The 19,689-nt window shown below is 46.8% G+C and overlaps 1 protein-coding gene and 1 long non-coding RNA gene across 30 annotated transcripts in view; both read left to right on the forward strand.

The window, feature by feature from the left end:
• LPP (LIM domain containing preferred translocation partner in lipoma) overlaps window positions 1-19,689 on the forward strand; it is a 381,390-nt gene that overhangs the window by 264,620 nt on the left and 97,081 nt on the right. The gene's annotated exons all lie outside the window — the stretch shown is intronic.
• Window positions 11,555-19,486, forward strand: LOC119717771 (uncharacterized). Its single transcript, XR_005268045.1, has 2 exons — window positions 11,555-11,931; window positions 18,934-19,486. It is a non-coding gene; the product is annotated as an uncharacterized lncRNA (long non-coding RNA).

The following is a 19,689-nucleotide window of genomic DNA, read 5'->3' on the forward strand; positions in this document are numbered from 1 at the left end:
CACGGATGAGCTGTCCCACACAGATCTCCCATCTAAGCCCTCTTGCTGCGATACTGATGGCTCATTCATGGTGGGATCTCAAAGTCTGCACACAGGGGACTTCTGTCTGCAAGCACTGAAGGACTGAGTAAGAATGCCTCTGAAGGGCTGGCAGCTTTCATGCAGACGGGGAAATCAAACCTTGCTTGGGTTAATTAACATGCCCAGGTCCAAAGAGTGAGTTGGTGTTGAAGTGGGGAAGTGAACCCAGGGGTTTTGACACGCAGTGGTCTGTGCTTCCTCTTAAAAGGAGAAGTTGCGAAGGCACCTGTCAGGTCTGAGGGTTGTGTGTGTGAGGCCATCCAAACTGACATATCCAAGTTTCAGTGTGTCTTTGGGTTTTCCTTTGTGTTCCTGGTGTGCTAGATGGTTAGAGAAGCTCTGAGGGCAAGGGGCATGTCCGTGTGTTGTCCTGGGAGCTGCTGGGCACCAGGGCTGGCTCTGGGCAAGGAGCTGGATTTGCAGTGTCATTCAAGCGATCCTACTGAAAGACATTTGCCTCGCTGGCTGGGATGCACAGGCACGGGGCAGTAAGCAAAGCAAACACGTATGGTTGTGTGTGTGTTTGCACGTCAGAGCACAGCGGCCTTGTCTGCGTGTTTCAGATCACAAGGGAAGGGGCATTGCCAGAGGTCACCAGCCTTCCTTAGCAAAAGGTAAATTGATCGGTATTGTTTATTGGGGTGCAGCAATTTCTACACAGCATCCAAATTTTTATCCTTGCCTTATCTTAGTCTGAAGACTACGGCAGCCTAGCAAGTGGGCAAGCCCACAAGGGCTGCTGTGGATGCCACTGGAAGAGTGAACCTCCAGAGAGGCTTTGCGTGGAGCTCGAGGCATAGCCAGCCCTGCTGGTTTGATCTCTTTGTTTTACATTTCTGGCCACCACCACATACATGTGCACGTTGTTCATGAATGTACATGTTCTCTCCTCCTCACTCCACATCTCCCTCTGTTCCATCTCTTAACATATAAGAAGTGATTTCTGCAACTAGATGGCTTCTGTTGAAAGCACTCTGCTCATTGCAGGGTCAACCTCCAGCATTTCCCTTCCTTGCTGTGCACGTTTTAACAACACAGCGAGGCAACAGGTCAAGGCCAGGGCCAAGTCTCCATCACATTTCATGCTCAGCAGAGTTTGACCTGGTTATTTCTTGCAGCAGTGAGTCCCAGCTTGTTCCTTTCCTGTCTCCTCAGCACACTGGTCTGTAATACCAGTAGCACATGCTTTTTTTATTATTATTATTTGTTTTATTTTTTTTGTTTTATTTTATTTTTTTTTCCCCCAAGACTGTTAGACTCAGCAGTGCCTGCAGTCCCGTGTGTTGTGGAAGGCCATTGCATATACCCACAGATGTTTGGCTCACTTTTTCTGGGTTGTTTGCAAATCCACTGGTGTCACGTGCACAGATCAGCCTCCCTAGAGACCTGCTAACTTTCCCATCGGTGTGGGAGCTGTTTAGGTTCCAGTCTTTCCTTTCTGAGACTTTCCCATCACCATTCAGTGGCTGGGGAGCTGCTGGCTTTGTTGAGCCCTTCTGTTCTGTGCCAGCCCCATTGGCACTTGTGTATCAGGGACGGTTGGTGTGTGTGTGCCTGCCCTATTGTTTGCTCCTGTCACACCACTCGTCCCCTAATGCCACTGCTCCGGATGGGTGCCAGCAGGAGGAGGACAAGATGTACCACACCGTGTGAGGCGGCACGGGGAGGTTTCACTCAACGAGGGAGGAGCTCGTCCTGCCCTTTCAGCGACTGTTTAATGTTCGCAGGAATGTCGGAAGTGCTCTCCTTGTTCTTCGTGAGCTGGGCACTGGCTGCAAACAGTTCAAATAGCTGCGTGTAGCTCTGCACATGAGGCCCTGCGTGGTATGAGCACGTGGCTGTTTTCGGATAGGTCCTCCCTCTGTGCGCATCGTGTCCTCAGTGCCGAATCGCTTTGGAGCCAAGAAGCACTTACTGATCCCACCAAAAGCTCCCTGACCGACTGAGACAAATCCACCTTTGAAAATTGAACTAATGCAATGTGATGACTCAGAAACATCAAGGGATTTTTTTTTGTTTGTTTGTTCTGAACCACAAATGATCCTGTTTGAGGTTTACCTAAGGTCAAGCTACAAACTACAGAGCCAAATTTTGACTGTGCTCATGTTTGGGGCTCAGCTCATTATAAGGAGGGCTAGTCCTAAACTGGGATACATAATCAGCTCTGAATTTTGCTTCAGAGCCAAAAGCTGCTCTGCAGCTTCTACAGTTCTCTATTTTCTGTAAAGTACATATTAATATTCCGTGTAACACTGCCACATTGCTGGTAAACAAGCAAATCCCCCAAAGTAAACACCAATAAAACACGAAATCTTTGGACATGATTTAGTTTATCGGAGTTTCCATGATTTTTTTTTTCAATTATTGTCTTTATTCTGATGTTGTCATCATCATCTTTCCATGGCTGGTGATTGACTCTGCACAGATTTCTTCTAATATAAGCTATATGCCAGGTTTTATCAGTATTGTGTGTCAGGGAAAAACATGCACCTGATTTGGAGGGAAATCCCGTTCGTGCATGAAAATAAAACAAGGCTTGTGTAGTAGATACAAATTGGATTTGTTTTCATCCTCTGCCTTAGTTTGAGTATAGTATTCATGTGGGGATAGGTGGTGCACATTTCTAGTGCAAATCCAGTTTGTTTATCTTCCTAAAGTCAGTGAAAGGAGCTGCAAAGTAGCTGACAATCCCAGGGAACAGTGAAGGAGGATTTTTTGGGGCATGTTACGTCTCAGGCTGGGGAATGCAACTTTTGCTTTTTGTATCTTCACATGTGATCTTGCCAAAATTTCTAGCGTGCTCATAGCCCTCTGTCTTCATTGCTGCTTTGCTTTTTTTTTGACTTGTGATCATCTCAGCTTCATTAATAACAACTAACCCCTTTCATCACTCTGTCTGTCTGTTTATTTAGAGCTTGACCTTTTGAGTGTTTGTACTAACAGTTTCTCTTTGTGAAATGTTCAACTGCCGAAAACAAGTTCCAAGAAAGGGAATGTTATTTTTCTCTTGCATACTTGCAACGTTCAGAAGATGTGCCCGTACACCTGCTTTTCCAAAGGAGCTCACCCAGCTGCTCTTGCCTGTTTTGGGGTGCCCAGAGCTTAGGAGATGGTGCCCTGCGATGAATGTTAACAATTGTAATTGGATCTGGAAGGTAGCGTTAGGGTGTATTGGCAGCAATGATCACAAGGGGGTCAAGTACTTTGTTTTGCATCTCTTTTGAAAAATCCACTCTCAGGGATGCGTGACTAGACAGGGTTTATCCAGAGCTGGCTTCATGCATGAACAGCATTTTCTACCATTTGTGGGGCTGGCTAGGAGAGAGATCCTGCAGAACCCTTCAGCACTGAGAAGAACAAAAGCAGTGTTGTTTCTTTATTACCTTATAGCACCTAAAATGCTTTAAGGCGGAGAGATCTTGCAGTTTAAAAGAGCCTATACATTTCTAGTTTTCTGTCATCCTCGGCTACAGTCAGAAATAAAATGTAGATAGATCAACAAGACAGTGACGTCTTGGTTCAGCAGTCATTCTAGGGGGTGAACGTGTTGCCCTCTGAACCACTGATACAAGTTCCTATCCGAAGAAAAGAAGGCAGAAGGCTTCAGCAGGAAAAAGCAGAAACTCTGGCCAAAGTAGAAGACCTGCCTGGCTGAAAAAGCACAGAAGCCCTATTCTGCCCAGAGCAAACCAAGGCTGGAAAATGAAAGACGCAAAGAAAGCAGGATATTAAGGATTCGTGTCTACCACAGTCAGAAGAAGGTTTGAAATGGTTGTTACACAGGGCCGTGCTTTAGGTACCCCAGTGTTAGGAACTAGGGTAGAGTGACTCTGAAGGGTTTTGACAGAGCTCTAGCATGCGACTCCTCTGCTAAGTGTGTGAGAAACAAGAAACCACAGGGAAATGACTGCAAACCCCTTTGTCAAAAGCTCTGAGAAACTTTCCAGTCTATGTCTTCTCCAAACTGGTTACGTCAACCATTGCTATTCCTACATCTTTTACACTACAAAACACAGCACATGTGCAAGCTGCCGAGTTGCTGGTTAATGAAACACTCTTGCCTGCAAGCCCTTTTTTACAGGCACGGGGCTTGCACTTTGCTTTGGGTGCTAGAGCCCAGCTCTGAGCTTGAGAGACTGAAACACCTTGAAGTGAGGGACATTCCTTCTGCTACTTCTGCACCTCATTTAGCAACTCAGATGAAGTTGCTAAGACCAAGGAGATGAAAGCAATGGTCAATTTCCACCTATTCGGCCCCAAGAAGAGCCATGAGAAGTTAGACTTTGTGGTATGTGGTGTCACCATTCGGCTGCGCCGTCACCTGCACTGCTGTAACCACACGGTGCAGGAAACAGCAGTGCATTAAAAAGAGAAAACTTGCTGCTCCCATCACAGTCATTTCAGACTCTAAGCCTGGTCTGGCCATGTCTTCTGGTGCATAACAACTTTCACTGGCTGCGGGTTCTGGCAGCCGCCTCACGCTCAGGTTTCTCAGCATTCAATCTGTTGATTAAGAGCCACGTTTTATTTAAGTCCTGTAGGATTTGCAGCCGGCCAGAGCTCATGCTGGAGCATGTGAGTGCTGTGCTTCGCAGGGCCCTGTGACCCAGCCACGAGAGCCAGTCACCTCCCCGGTGCCACCTGCCCTGTGCCCTGACCCGAAGCACGGCCAGGCCCTTCCCCAGTCAGTCGCAGCCTGGTGCTGCTGCCCGCTTCCCAGTATCTGTGGCAAGGCCTGTAAGGTTGCTGTTCATTCCCTTCCTTCTCCTTAATTCCTTATTTCTGTGACTGCCCAAAGTGTAGTGCCTGTCTTTGAACTCGGTTAGGTTAGCTTTGGCTTTGCTCACTGCGTTTCTGCCACCTTTTCCTTCAGGTTATCAGCTTGCAGTTCGCACCCCAGCACTCATGGTTTATTCACCTCTCTGCAGCTTCGGTCGCTCCTTCACTGTGCTCCTCACCCTTCTCCTTTTTGACAACGCCTCAGTTCAGGCTGCTGGCTGGACCCTGTTGTGATAGCTACAGCTTGGCCTCAGGTTTTCAGCTTCGGACATCCCCGGCCTGCTTTTAGGACCCACCACTCCCTCCATTCTGTGCTGACGGCCATGCCTATGGGGCCTGGTTTGGTAGAAAGTCAAGCAAATGAAGCAGCATGATACTTAACAGGGGATATTTTGGGGCCTTGTGGTCATGATGTGAGGACAGACCAAAGTGTTTAGCACCCACCATGCCACCAGGGTGCAAAAGGCAAAAATTTAACAATCTGGTAACCATCCTGACTCCCATTGTAGGGAAAGCAGGGGGACAGCAAGGGACTCCTTGAAAAGAGGTAGGGAGAGGCAATAGGGAAATTCCCAGGTGACAGTGGAATATAACTAATAGGTCCTTGCAGCTGTCTGCCCTTTCTGGCTATGCTTTCTGTGTTGACTTCCAGCATGGAGAGCGGCGGGAGAAGCCAGAAGTCTTTCCTGCTGGCAGAGAGGAGCAATTTGGGCGTCTCTCTGCCAAAAACATACATTCTTGAGAGAACAGCCAGATGCCTCAGTTCATTGAATCTTAGAAATGTAAAGGCTGCGAGGGACTTAGACTATCTCATCCTGCGCCCGTCAGTGAACCAGATCTAAGTATATCCCAGGGAGCAGCTCTGCTCCTGGCAAAGGCCATTCTGGGTTGGGAAGCGTGCTGTTGCTACCAAATATCGCTGGGCTCCCGATCCGGGTTCCTCTTGGTGTGGTGCCATGAGGAAGCCAAGGCTCTCCCAGCACATATTTGCCAAGCCAGCTCTGTCAAGGTGTTTGGCATCTGTCCCCATGCCAAGTCTGATATCGAGAGGAATTCAGGCCTCCATGGGCCACAGCGAGCTATGGGGCTTTCAGGAATAGATCTGGGAGGATTTGAGACCTGGGCTGCTCTGTGTCCTCTGTTCTTTAAAAAGAAGGAAATCTGTAGTTCTGCTGCCAAATGGTGAATGTCCTTCTGTGACACAAAATCAAGGCCTTGAACCCTAGTTTTGAAAGCACAAGTTGGAAGTAGATCTTTCTCCTTAGAAATAGCTTTGCAGTTAGAGACCAATAGCTGCAGCACTGACACAGCTATACCATGTAATCTCTTCCTTCTTCTTTCCTTTAATGCCCGTTTTTTTCTCTCTGGCACCCAGCATTAGGCGTATACATCTATATTCAGGCTACTGAAGGAGCAGCCCAAGGTATGCTTTTCCATGGCACAATGCATTTGTCTTCAGGAGGGACTGCAGGAGCACAGCAGGTCTGAAAAGCTGACCTCTGATTTCATGTTTACAAATGCATTTCAAAGCTTGACTTCACGCACATGAATTTTGAAGATGTTTGACCTAAAGTTCTTTTTCCCTTTCATTTTATAGTGGGCTCTTATCTGGTCATTACTGTAGCAGGTCACCACGTTTATCCCTGAGCAGCGGCCATCAATAAGTGTCAATTTCTAGCAAATGAATTTGGCAGCTTCAGTATTTTTTTATGATGGCTATTTAAAGATGACAAAAATCATAAATCTTCCAGGCTTGTCATTGAGAGTTTATATTGAGTTTGTTGATGAAACAACTTCACAGCTCAGCTGAAGAGGAACTGCAGGGTTTGAGGAAGCAAAAGACTTTTGATAGTGTGCAGCAGTCCAAGAAATTGAAGATAAAAAGCAACTTGCTGGCATTTTGTCCATATTCCTCCTTCCTAGTCAGAGCAAGAGCTTCCCTTCGCATCCCCAGTAGAGACTGAGCATTTCCCAGCCCGTGTTGAAGGCAGCCAGCACTTACACCCAGGGGATGCTCTTAACCCTGGGGGCTAGAGGAGGGGAAGTAAGGCTCAGGGGACAAGAACGGGGGTGAGCACGACCTCCCCGAGCACAGCAGCGTTTCTTGCTCTGGGAGCACTCTCCCCCTCGTCACATCCTGCAGTGGAAAGTTCCATTGCGATATTGTTGTTTTACAATTGCAAATTTTATATGCTGAGGAAAGTTTGAATCTTGTGGATGTTTTGATAATGGCCAATAAAATCTCCTCCATAAATCTGGTGAATTCCCTGCTTTCTGTTTGCATTTTCATCTTTTGTACAGGCCAATGGCTCTCATTGGCGCTTATTTATTTTGCAGTCAACGAACAGACTAGCAGAGTTTATGGAGTAATTGCTCCATTATGCAACAAGTGGGAAGGTTTATGGCTCTGGGAAGAAGGAAGATTATAATTGTAACAACTAATACAACTGCTTTAGCAACCACCATAACACCAGTTTGGTTCATAAAACTGCAAATTGGATTGAAAATAAACTGTCTAAAAAGTATGCTTCAGGAATAAACTTCTATTTAACAGAGAAGAATGTTTTTTTGCTGTTTTTAGCTTCTGAAGTTATTGGAGGTGTCATTCCCTTTTTCTTGAAAAGCAGGGATTTGCTCACCCTCCAGGTTTCAGCTGACTGCTGTTTCTGAAAACAGCTTCTGTGGGAGCATATTTATCAATCAAACTAAGGTAAAACATAATGGTAGTATCTTTTCTCTTAACAATAGTTATTTTGTGTGTTTTGTATACTCATTTAGTGGAACATTCATTCTTCTGTTTTCCCCTCAAAAACACTCAATCCAGGGATAAAATCAGACCATTGGATAAATCCAATACCAGACTGTGCTAGCCTCTGAGGAGAAATTACAGTTTGAAAACCTGGTCTTGGTTCAACTCCCATTGACTTTGAATGAGCCAAAATTTCACCTGTGATATAGTAAGCACCTTTTTTTTTTCCCTCTGAAGTGAAACTGAGTTAGATCGAAGGCCTTTTGCATCCTTGTATTTTTTATTCTTCCTGCAAATTGCATTCTCATACTTGACCAGAGCCCCAATAAAACATGCCTGCACTAATTCCAGAAATGAGCAGCACAGAACTGTACACTTCATATAGTGTGCAGAGCCATACTTTCCCTTTTGCCTTGCTGTCTCAGAGGATCACAGCTCCAGTAGCTGGATGCTCTTGTATATATGAGATGAGTTCAGAAACAAAGTCCCAAGATACAATTTCCTGCATCTGTGTGAAGCACCAAGACAAGTGACTCAATCTTCTAAATGCTGGTCTCACAGCATTTCCAGCAAGCTTCACTGAACTGCACAGCTTCATAATTTAGATGCTGTTATGTGTGTGTGTGTCTGTAAATATCTATATGTATGTTTGTATACTATATTTATTGTGTATGTGTATACTATATTCTTGGAAAATCTTGGTCTTGTTCTCCCAACGACTGTTCTTCTGTGGGTACCTAAAGCAGAGCATGGAAAAGGTATGTTACCAGGACTGAGGCTGATGGAGGGAAAATGGGACATAGCAAGCACACCCAAGTGCAAGAAGTAATGTAAGTTTAATGCAAAGAATTACCAGAGATTGACCTCTCATGTATCAGGCCTAAGGCCCTTCTCAGGTCTTCCAAGCATTTTCAGTACCACCAGTTTCTCAGATGAGTTTACTTTAAGCTACAAGGCAAACCTATAAAGCCTTTTCTGTGTAACTGCTAGAGGATCTCAGGAAACTAATTTCCACATCAGAGTGCAGTGAACTATGACACTTGGCTTAAGAGAGCACCAGTAGCCTATCCTGTGTGTGGAACAGCACACGGAGCAGCACAGAGCAGACTGCAGGTCTGTGCTGGCTCCAAGCCACGCTAACAATAACGTGTTCTGCAAACACCTCTCTAGTCGTGCATATTTTAAAACATAATTTTAATAACTGAAGGCTTAATACTATACTTCCAAAGTCTTAATGTTGTTTACACAACATACAAATTAGACCAATTCTGACAAGCCCTGACCCTCTGTCAGGTGCAGTTATGAGCTTGTTCTGTAACAGCACCGGACTTTCAGGAACTGCAATAAACAAACACATGAAATAAAAAGCCCTGTGGTGAACTCCAACCAGGGCAGTAGATCAACTGGAGGCTGTCTGCCTGCTGCAGAGCACCGCTCCATCTTCTCTGATGAATCACCGCCTTGTGCATGGCATTAAAAAACATGAGCCAGAGAGCAAAAAGGGTGTTATCTAGATGTAATGAACTCCTGAACTGACGTGGAGAAAGTGTCATGCTGACAAGGTGTCATCAGCTATGAAGCAGGACAGGCCCCCTCACCTCTGAAGCCCAGCGATAGGTATCACAAAAAAACCACTGCTATCTGAAGCAGGATCTGTGGAGCCAGCCGTGCATGGTTGCCCCATTAACATTTCATGTGCAAAGAGATGAGGCTGCGAATGCTTAAAAGTCTCCCAGTGGCTAAACTGCAAGGCTTTTCTATTTTCTTTAATTGAAGACTTAGCACGCAAGCCTGTGTGCGCACGTAATCTTCAGCCTGGAGATTTCAAGCTGTTAGGTAAATGAAATGTTTCAATGAGAACTTTTGGGGGTTTTGTCACTGGTTCCTGCTAGCCCTTAGTAAATTAGGAATAAATACTTGCAAAGAGAGTTTCATTTTTCTTTAGCTCTATTGTGTGATGGCATCTAGACAGATAATGCAGCCACGAAGTGGAACTCCTTTATAAAGAAGTACAAGCAGGAGCTCTTCTGAGGCTTGCAGGCAGAACCCTGCAGCTTCATACCAGTAGTCAGCAGTATTTCAAACAGTGAGAGGATAATGGTCACTCTGGAAGGTGAGAATGGGATTTCAGTGGTGGGATTTCAAAGCCAGGTGCCATTCCAGCAATTGTGACCACAGCTGGCTGCAGGAGTCACAGAGAAGGGAGGCCTGGGTCAGATCACACATAAAGACTTTGTGCATCTGTGTGGTTGTAAAAAAGGTTTTTAAAGTGGGGAATGAATATAATCTCCAACTGCTACCAGGAGGACTTGCTAAAAAGATGCAGGGCGGTATCAGCCAGACATGTTGTGGACAGACAACTCATTTTTTCAGTGTGTGGGTGCCTACAAATCCCAGGTATTCTGCTTCACTTTCATTTTTCCTCACTTGTAATTAAGTGAATGTGGATTTCTCTAGTGCTTTTATGCTCACCTTGAAACACTGAACCACTCTGGTTGTTAAAGGGTGCTCAGTGGTTTTTAAAAAGCCAAGTTCCTTTGAGACATCTGGCAGCACGACGTATCAGTGTCTTCATCAACTGCTGGTTTAGTTTTTTTTTCATGTGATTCAAAGTGCTGCAAGGTGCTAATCAACTTATTTTTTAGTCTGTCCTGCCCTCTTGTGAAACCAGATGTTGCGCTTAAACCCTGAGAAGGGAAAGTGAACCCAACCAGTGTTATCGGGAGATGAGAAGCTTGCAAAAAAAGTAATGCAAACTGCACAAATGGAGAAAAGTCTGCTGTGTCTACGGTTTTCTTATGCATTCCTTCAACACAGACAAGTCTTTAAAGGCACGTCTTCTTTAAATGCCACCCCACTGTAATGGCTCTTGCTAGCCACCACCATCCACTCTGCCCCTCAGCTAAGCTCCAGCTGTTCAGAGCCTGCTTTGTGAATTAATGTAAGGGACAAAAGCTGTTGAGAGAAGAGACAAGGAGAGGAGGCCGGGCAGCCCCGCAGCTCATACGCAGCCACCGGCAGCGGCTCTTTCAGCATTGGACAGAGCTCTGCCGAGCGGCTGAGACAGGATGGGAGAGCGAACTCCCCGGGCTGTGTCAGGCACCAGAAACACTGCCAGGGGCACACAGCGTTGGGCCAGACCTTGCTGAGATCCAGGAGAGTTTCATCACAGGTAAAGCAGCACCAGTGAAGGGCCATAAGAAGAAACCACATCAGCTTCCCTGGGGAAAAGCCTCTCCAGGATGTAGCTCTGGCTGGATGGGGACTTCAGGAATGCTCTCCTCTGATGATAATTCAGATAACCCAGTGGAAATTTAAATATTCACTTATAAACCAGTATAAAAATAACACTCCCCATCTGTTTAACTAGTCTTGGTCTGTCTTGTAACAGTTCACTGACCATCTGTTACTGTGGCGTAGAGAGAGACATTATGAATCCACTTGACTGTACGCATTTCAGACTTGGGTTTATTTTTGGTTGCTACTACATATGGACCATGTTCTGTTACTCTCCATGTGTTTGTTCACAAGGACTTCTCGGCACAAGTTTCCCTAGGAGGGGTGTTTCAGAATGGGGGAAGAAGGAGAAGAAGAGCAATTAATTTTCTACTTCAACAATAATAAATAGTTTCTAATTTGGATCCCGTCTCACTCCCTCTTCCCCCAGCAAGCTGCGTGGATGGATGAAGCAGCCAGGGGAGGGTGGCAACTCAGAGACGAGCTGTGCGATTAATGAAGTCGCTGTCAGGCATGCATAGTAAAACTCAGACAAAATGAATCACTTCAGAGTTCTCTTGTTGGTATTTCTCCCCCATCTTCCTCCTGCTAAAAGGTTTTGCAGGATCTTCAAGCACATGCACACAATCTCAGTGCTCGTTAGTTCCCATATCCCACAGGTGCTATAAATTACAGTTGAACTTTGCCAATCTGATTTGTTTGCAGGACCTGCCTGTGAGACATGCTCTTGGTTTTAACAGTGATGCTCTCAGGAGCCCAGGCCTGAGTAGCCTCTGCACCAGGCAGAGATGAGGGAGAAGTGGCTCCTTTCCAGGACCAAGCAGCCTTACAAGAAGGGACTGGTATTTGGCCAGGCTCTTTCAAGCTGCAGAGCACCATTTGTTGCCACATCTGTGGTGCCTGGCTGTCTTATTGACCCTTACTGAGTTCGGGGTTGGTGAAAAGCATTGGAATCAATTTGTTCTGAAGATCATCGTGTTGTCCCTTGTGGACAGCCTCCAGGAAGGGGCTCTGCAGTCCCCAGAGCTGTGTGGGGTGCTGTGTGACAGCGCTGGCTGTTCTTCCTGCCTCTGTTTTACAACAGGGTAAGTTCATTCATGTCTGTAGTCCTCCTGCTGTTGGCTGGCATGAGGTGGAAGTGAAACTTCCACCGCCTAACCACGTATTAGCTAGGCAGCCATGCGTCTGCTAAGTGATTAAAGTAAATATTGATGTAGTCTCCATTCCTTTCATAGAAGCGTTTTAGAAAGGCTGCGCAGATGATGCAGAAACGTTCCAGGACTCAGTCTGTACCCATCGCTCATAAAATGTTCCATACTTTCTTTGTAAGCTAGTTTATTTAGACAAGCAACAGCGTTAATTCAGGCATCACCTGATGCTCCAAGGGAATCCAGCTCAGCTCTACATCAGCCAGAAACCATCACGACTCCTTTTGTCAGAAACCCTTCTAGCACACACAAGTGCGCTGGGGAAAAATACAGCCATGATAAATGTTGCCCTGGGAGAAGTGACACGAATATCTAGATGAAGCAGTACCTCGGTGAGCTGCTGTTTCCAGTCTGGGGAGGAGTTTCAGGGTCCTGCCAGGACCCACAGTATTACTGGCTGTTAAACAGGAGTGGACTCCTATGTAGGGTGGCCAAGCAACAGAATCCTTCCCGCTGGGGACTGATAGGGGTTGTGTGTGTGTAAGAAAACAATAACAGACACGTAGACCAAATAGGATTATGGCTGTGCATTAATTATAAACTAATTAACCCCCTTGTTTTTAGGCGAGGCCTTCTTTATAAAAATCAGGTGAAAGGATTTCTTACATATATTACTTCCCAAAGCTTTGTTAACATCTCACCACCTTTAATCCCTCTCTGTTTTTGCTTGTATTTAGTAATCTATCTGAATTAGCAGTGGTGTGACCCATTCTCTGCAGAGGCCAGGCTGCCAGCTTATAGAAATTACTGAAACGAGGCGCCAAAGTAATGTAAGGACAAATGCCTCCTCGTACAGATTGGCATGAACACTGGAGGCAGCATTTGAGCGTAATATTGACTAATTATTTAACCATGAGTGGCAGCTCTGAACATTGTGTTCTTTTTGCTTCGCTTCCCGCATTTACTGTGAATCTAATTACGAAGGGAACAAGTATTTGTTCTCAGGTCGCTGAAAACACAGCAGCTAGCTTTGGGAAAGTGCATGGGATGCAAAGTGGAGGCAGCCGTGAACTGCGCGTCAGCTCGTTGTTGTACTAGAGCTAGTACTAGCGTGCTTCACTAGTACTCACTGAGCAGAGCGAGCAGGTGTTGGTGGGAATCTGCTCTGAAAATCCAAAAGCTGCCAACAGGAGAAAAATAGATCTTGGACTAAAAATACATAGTTTGAAATGAGCTGCTCTGATTATTGGGAATGTGATTTATTTATTTATTTATTTTACATTATTGCTTGGTTTCGTTGTTCCTGTCCAGAAGGCTTTCTTTTTAATGATAATTCTTTCTGTGATATCAACAAGAAGCATCCTCAGTTGGATGCATTTCAGCAGGGGTCTTGTATATCAGGAGATAAGACCCCTAAGTGAGGAATGTAAGCTTCTGGTATTCACTTTCTGTGCACTTTCTCCCTACTGTAGAGGGGAACTTTTCTGAATTGAAAGCAATATGTAAGCATAGTAATTATCTGGACCCACAAAATGATAGGAAAAAATCTACAGTTCAGGCTTGAGAATGCAGATGGTCGTCTGATTCTTTCCCTTCCCACTATCTTTTGGCCTCCTCACCCATGTGGTGAAAAAAAATAGATTTCAACTCCTAAATTGGTTAAACACCAAGCGTGGCAGTAAGGAGGGGATTAATTTTTAGGTGCAGCGTTGACGTTTGTGACACCCTGAGCAATGAAACATGTATCTAATGAGATTTGAGTCTGATCCTATGTATTCTGCATCCCCTGAGAAAGCAGTTGTCTCATCAGGTGGGTTTGTACATTCAGGTTGGACTCACGACATGGACCTCAGTGGAGATTTGCATCCTGGAGTTACCCTAAACAAACCCCTCTTTGTGCTGAGGCATGAAAGGTTGATGGCTCAGCTTTTACTTGAAAAGCATCCTGTTGAGGTGGCCTTGTGCTTCACCGCAGTCCTTTGAAGAAAGTCCGCCTTGACTGTTGGGTTTGTCTGGTTCAGAGGAGCATGGTTTTAGCTCAGCCCAGAGGTGAACTGTGAAACCTGAGTGCTTGCATCCTCCCTGGCCACGTGCGTGGTGTTGGGATCTCCAAGGGCACTCATCTTCCCCAGCTTGTTGTGGGGCTGTCAGCTCAGCCTCTCCGTGACTTGCTGGTTTTCTCTTCCACAGCTAAAAAGGCCCCTTGGAAGGTTTTGTTTGGCCCTAAGGCTCGTTCAGGGAGTTTTGGGAGGCAGCTGGAGGACAAGTGCCCCAGTGGCGGAGCACAGCGTGCTGGATTGCTCACCAGACCCCAACCTCCCCCCTGCAAGCTTCTGGGCTGATGAGCGCAGCAGTTGTGGCAGGATAAGGGTGTCATTGGGTAAAAGACCACACTGCTGCTGCCTTGAGGGGCATTCTTGGAGGCTGGAGTCATGTGCAGTGTAAATATATCCTCCTACCCTTTCATCTGGAGTCAGATGATGCCAAGCTATTATATTAAACGCTGTGTTGTAGTGTGTACTCTGTGGATGACTTTGTGAATGATACTTTTTTCCACAGTAAATCAGGTGGAAATCCCCTAGCTCTTGATCAGGGTGTTAATACCAACCATATCTCTTGCTTCCTTTCCATTAAGCTTTATTGAGTTAGCTATGGTTGCTACTTGCCGATTTTCCTCTGTGAGAAATCTACTGGCTCTCTTTCCTGGAAGTGCCCACTGGATGTTTTTAACTACAGAGGTTACTGAGACATGCCAAGACCAAGATGTCAAGGTTGGCCTTGAACGTTTGTCTCCGTACTACCGGCAAATTTATTTCTCAAGCAAAACGATTGCCAAAAACCCATTAGATAACTTGATGTCTTTTGTTGCTGGTTATTTCCAAAGTCTGCTACAGGGCTCAGATCCCAAAAATCACTTTTAATAAACTTGCAGTTGCTTTGTTTGTTTGTTTTAATTTAAGGTACAATTTCTGCAAACACAAAGCTGCACCGCTTTCTCTTTGCCCTTGATGCTGAGTTGGTTGTGCATATTAATTAAGGGCCATTAGCAGAGTAAGTGCAGAGCAGTGCAGAATGTGACTGAGCACATGTGCTGTGCTGCAGTCTGCAGCGTTCTGTGGTGCACCACTTTTTGATGGGATTTGAAAAATTACAGGTGAAAACACACTCTTCCTTTATTAGCCACTATTATTAGAACCATATGGCTTGAGCTGAGGAATAAATTGCGCCTGGCATGTATCAACCTAGCATGTCTCTGCAGATGAATATCATTTTTGAAGTGTAGACTAAAGGGGAAATGAAGGTGGGTTAGTGTTTTAAGCACAAATAGACCAGGAAGGAGATGCTGGCACCGCCTCACATTTTTAAGGCCACGCCACTGGCTTGCTGGAGGATGATGAAGCAGTGCGGGCAAGTTCTTTGTAGGAATGCTGCCGTACTGACATACACTTGCACGCAACTTTTTGTATTCCCTCATAAAGTGAGAATCCTCCTTGTTTGTGTAGAGCTCAACACGTGATGCAGAACACGAATCCGGGGAGGGTATTTGCATGTTGGCGTGCTGCTGCTGGGCAAAGGTCAGGATGAGACCTTGACCACCCTTGCCTGGTTTGTCATGGAAGAAGAATGTGCGCTGTCACACTGCATAATATTCTCTGGTTTTGAGAAGAAACACAAATCCTCCTATCTCTAAGCAGCCTAATTACAAATCACCTGGACTCAGGGAAGAAGTTAGGCTTTTGACACGCTGTTTAGTATTTTAATGTTTTGTGCTGCACGTATTTTGTTCAGTACATCATCACGGTGATGGTCCCTCTTAAAGACAGGAGCCGAGAGTAGGTGGAAACCACAGATCTGGTCTGCCCTGGAGATTATGTGAGTTTCCCCTTGCCTATAGGGCATGGTGAGTACAAGCAGTGTGGACAGACAAGACTCGTGCTGTGCTATTACTAGGAAAATGAAACGCTACTTCCTCATTCTCCAGAATTAACTGCGTTTAATAGGTCCTCAAACATATACCGTGTTTTCCTCCTTTGTGGGACAAAGAAGTTTGTGAAGCAATCTAAGTCAGTTCCAGATCTGTTCTCTCTTGTTATTTCTTGGAGGTGTATGGGCTTGTTAATGTCTGCTGCCTTCAGAGTTTAATTAAGTCCCCGTTGGTACTGAAGGGCATTTGACCAGGCCTGCAGCCTTGCTGTGCAGGTAAGGCTGGGGAAGCAGCCGCTGCTTCACCTTGCGTGCAGTGTAGGGACAGGCAGCATCCCGGGGCCAGAAGAATCCCACTCCCGACTGCCATCCCTCACCCAGCTGCCATCGTGGGAGAGCCTCATCGATCCGGCAGCAGCCACCGCCGGCCTGACATCAAACGGGAGCTAAAAATACCACCGGGCGGAAAGAAATAAGCGACACGTAAATATAAATCCCTAATGCCTCAGCAGGGAGCATTGCATTTCCTAACCATTCAGTCAAATTGTTTAAAGATTGATTAATACTGGAAAGCTTCTCGCTTCCACCTTGGTCACCGGTCTCTCCTCACCGCAAGGCTTTTAGGGGAAGGCAGAGGTTTTCCTTTCCTGCTCTCCAGCAGCACACCCCTTGCACATATGCCCTTGCTAACGAGGTGCAGTGGTGGGAGCTGCGCTGGCTCCTGCAGCAGCTTCACAAAGGTTTGGGCAGCAGCAAGGGGCTGGAGGGCACAATGCAGTATTGCTGCCTCCACGCCAACACAGCTCCCACGAAGTCAGCCCACTGCTTGCACCACCCGGCCTCGCCACCCACCCTTCCTCGTGGCACAAGTTGAACGAAACAACGCGACGGAGAGAAAATGGTGAGAGTGTTTCTTCCCATACCATCATCTGGCTGCCTTTGAAAGCGAAAGGCCAGCGAGCTTTCTTTCCGGGGAGCCACTCGCCGAGCAATCGCGCTCCGTTGTTGCCGGCAGATTTGTTTGTGCGCGCTCCAGCCGGGAGGAACGGCGCTCGCGGGGCGAAGAAGCTGGCGCAGAGCGAGCGAGGTGGGAAGAGGGGAAGGAGCCAGCGAGTGGCGGCGAAATCTGCCGGGGCTTCGCCACGTTCCCTAGCAACCCGCGGCCCCGAGAGCCGCTCGCGATGTCTCCTCTTTATCAGCGCAGCTGCATGCGATGTACCAGCCTCGCCGGGGTCTGGCTCGCGCTATTTTGGGTTTAGAAACCGAAGCGTGTGATTGCAGCGCTGTCATGGGCATAAGGGCTTTTGGATTGCTCTCTTGCACAGATGGGAGCAATTCACGGGGAGGGCTGGGAAAAAGTGACTTGCTGTTCTTGCTTGAATGTTGTCTGGTGCTGGCTAGTAAATACCATCTTGTGGCTTAAAGATGTTGTGATGAGTAGATGAGACAGCTCCCCTGCCGTTCCTCTTCCCCGTAAGGTGGCATCGCAGGGATGGGCTCGCATGGATGTTTCTGGAGTAACTCGTTTCCTGCCAGCTGCTGCAGACACACGAGGGCCTTTGCACGAGAGGCACGTGGAGTGTTTTGCTGTCTGGGGCACTCGTGCTCATTTACTGCATGCTTCCTGTCCAGGCTCACTGCACCCTGAGAGGCTTTAGTGGGGATTCAGCACCGAGTGCCAGGTGAGCATTCCCAGGAACCTGGGCAAGACAAAGCCTCCATTTGTCTAACGAAGTATTTACAGCCCATGCAGTGGGTCTTCTGAATTTCAGCAACCTTATGTACCAGAAGTCTAAGCTGGAGACACAATGTTTTGGAGACAGTAAAAAAAGGGCAGTCACTGTGCCTGCTTAGGACCCAGCTTCTTTGTCATACCACGTCTGAGCAAAGTTTCTTTGATTTAGAGTCTGGAACAAAACCATAAAGCAACTTCACACATGAGCTTCCCTTCCTGTAAGCAGCCTCAGCCCTGAAGATGATCCATAGGGCCTTCAGCTGGCTTTGCTCAGCTCCGTTGCAGAATCTGTCACAACCGTTATCACAATCACAGAAGCATAAACAATAAGGCTGGAACTCACTCGAAGATCTGTCTGCTGCTCAGAGACAGGATCAACTCTGCCTAAGCCATTCTTCAGAAATATTTGTTCCTACTCAGAAAAGCCTCTGTGATGGAAATTACAGCTTCTCCCCAGGCAATGTCTTCCAGCACTCTGCTGTCCTCGCTGTTTCTCCTCCTCCACACTGCAAACCCCCTCAAAATGCCAGGGTGATTGTCAAATACGTGTCCAGCACAAGGAGGGGACGTGAGTCCCCTGATTAATAGTGTAACACAAATGCGGAGGGGCAGGAGGGGCAGGAAGCATAGACAGCAGATTACGTAGTTGTGTAGAGTTTGAGGTTCACAGCATTTTTATAGAAAAGCTTTTGAAATCTTTTTTTTTTTTTTTTTTTTTTTTTTTAATATGCTACCCTTGGAAAAATGAAGGTAGGTGAGAAGGAAGGTGGAGGAGGCCTGCTTGGTGTGAGGTCTGCTCCAAAGGGCAACTGGCTCCTCAAATGGAGCAAGGAGAGAAGAAGCCCTGAAGACCAGGTTGGTCTAATCTGAGAAGTGGTAGTGGTAGTTTATGAAAGCCAGACTGAGAGGGGCACCACAGTTAGCAAAAGGGACTTTAGCTAAGTAAGCCCTAGAGTGTCACCTGCAAGGAAGCAGGTTTCAATAACCCATATCCCCAGAGAGAGTGGGGTCTAAGTCTGCAGTGCTTGCTTTTGGTCTGGCAGACTGGGAGCCGGTTTTCTCCCTGCGTTGACCTCGTTGACTCAAATAGTGCCTCTCGACCAGCCCATGTACACCTGAGTACTTGCTCACTTTGGCACACTGAGCTAGACCCTCTGCTGCTGTGTAAATCAGCGAGTTCCCTCGAGCGACTGATTTGCACCGTCTGAAAGTCTAGCCCATCCTCTACAAATAAATTCTGCAAGCAGAATTATATTTATCTCTTTGTTCTTCCCCTTCAGCCTTTGCTCAGTCAACCTGCGAGCTGCTTAATCATTAAAAAACAGAAGGGGGCTGCTGCTGTTGTTGTGGTTGAACAGGACACGAACACATTTTGTGGACAAAGCGAGCTTTTAAATACATCAAAGTGGCCCAGGCACGACGCTGTGTCCTGCCACAGCCCTCGGCCTCCTCAGCCCTAATTGCACATGCCACCGCCTCCTCCAGTGCGCCCCGTCCTGCACGAAGCACTGCTTGGCCAATTAGCGGGATAAGTTCGTCTCTAGCCCGGGAGCTATGTGGATAGCTTTCTTCGCTGCGTCTCTCTACATGGAGGAATGTTTTGACAGCTAAACATGGATCTTGTTGAGCTGTCAGTTCTGCTCACTCTCCCAAGTGTTTCTTATTTATTGAGTCATCAGGCTCTTCCTGACCTCCTCAAAGTCAGTCCCAGCCTGGCACAAAAGACAGCACAGAAATACAGCTCGAGCGTGGCCTTCTGAGCAGGGCAAGTTTCTTCAAGCATTTGATGCCTTGAACAGCGCAGATCATGAGGTCTCCAAGTCAGAGCAGTGGCTGTGCCCCCGGGCTGGCAGCGGTCTTCAAGGCTGCAGCTGGGGAAATTCACATTCCCTCCTTTCGCACACAGCCTGTGTGGCTGCCAAGGTCTCAGGGTTTTTTAAGAGGCCAGTGGCAAAGCAGGGGACCAGGGAAAGGAGCAGAATGGCCCTGAATCCAGCAAGCCTTGCATCCACTTCTGGCTCCTAGTGCTGAGCTAG

Source organism: Anas platyrhynchos, chromosome 9, assembly GCF_047663525.1.
Source record: "Anas platyrhynchos isolate ZD024472 breed Pekin duck chromosome 9, IASCAAS_PekinDuck_T2T, whole genome shotgun sequence".
Taxonomy (NCBI): domain Eukaryota; kingdom Metazoa; phylum Chordata; class Aves; order Anseriformes; family Anatidae; genus Anas; species Anas platyrhynchos.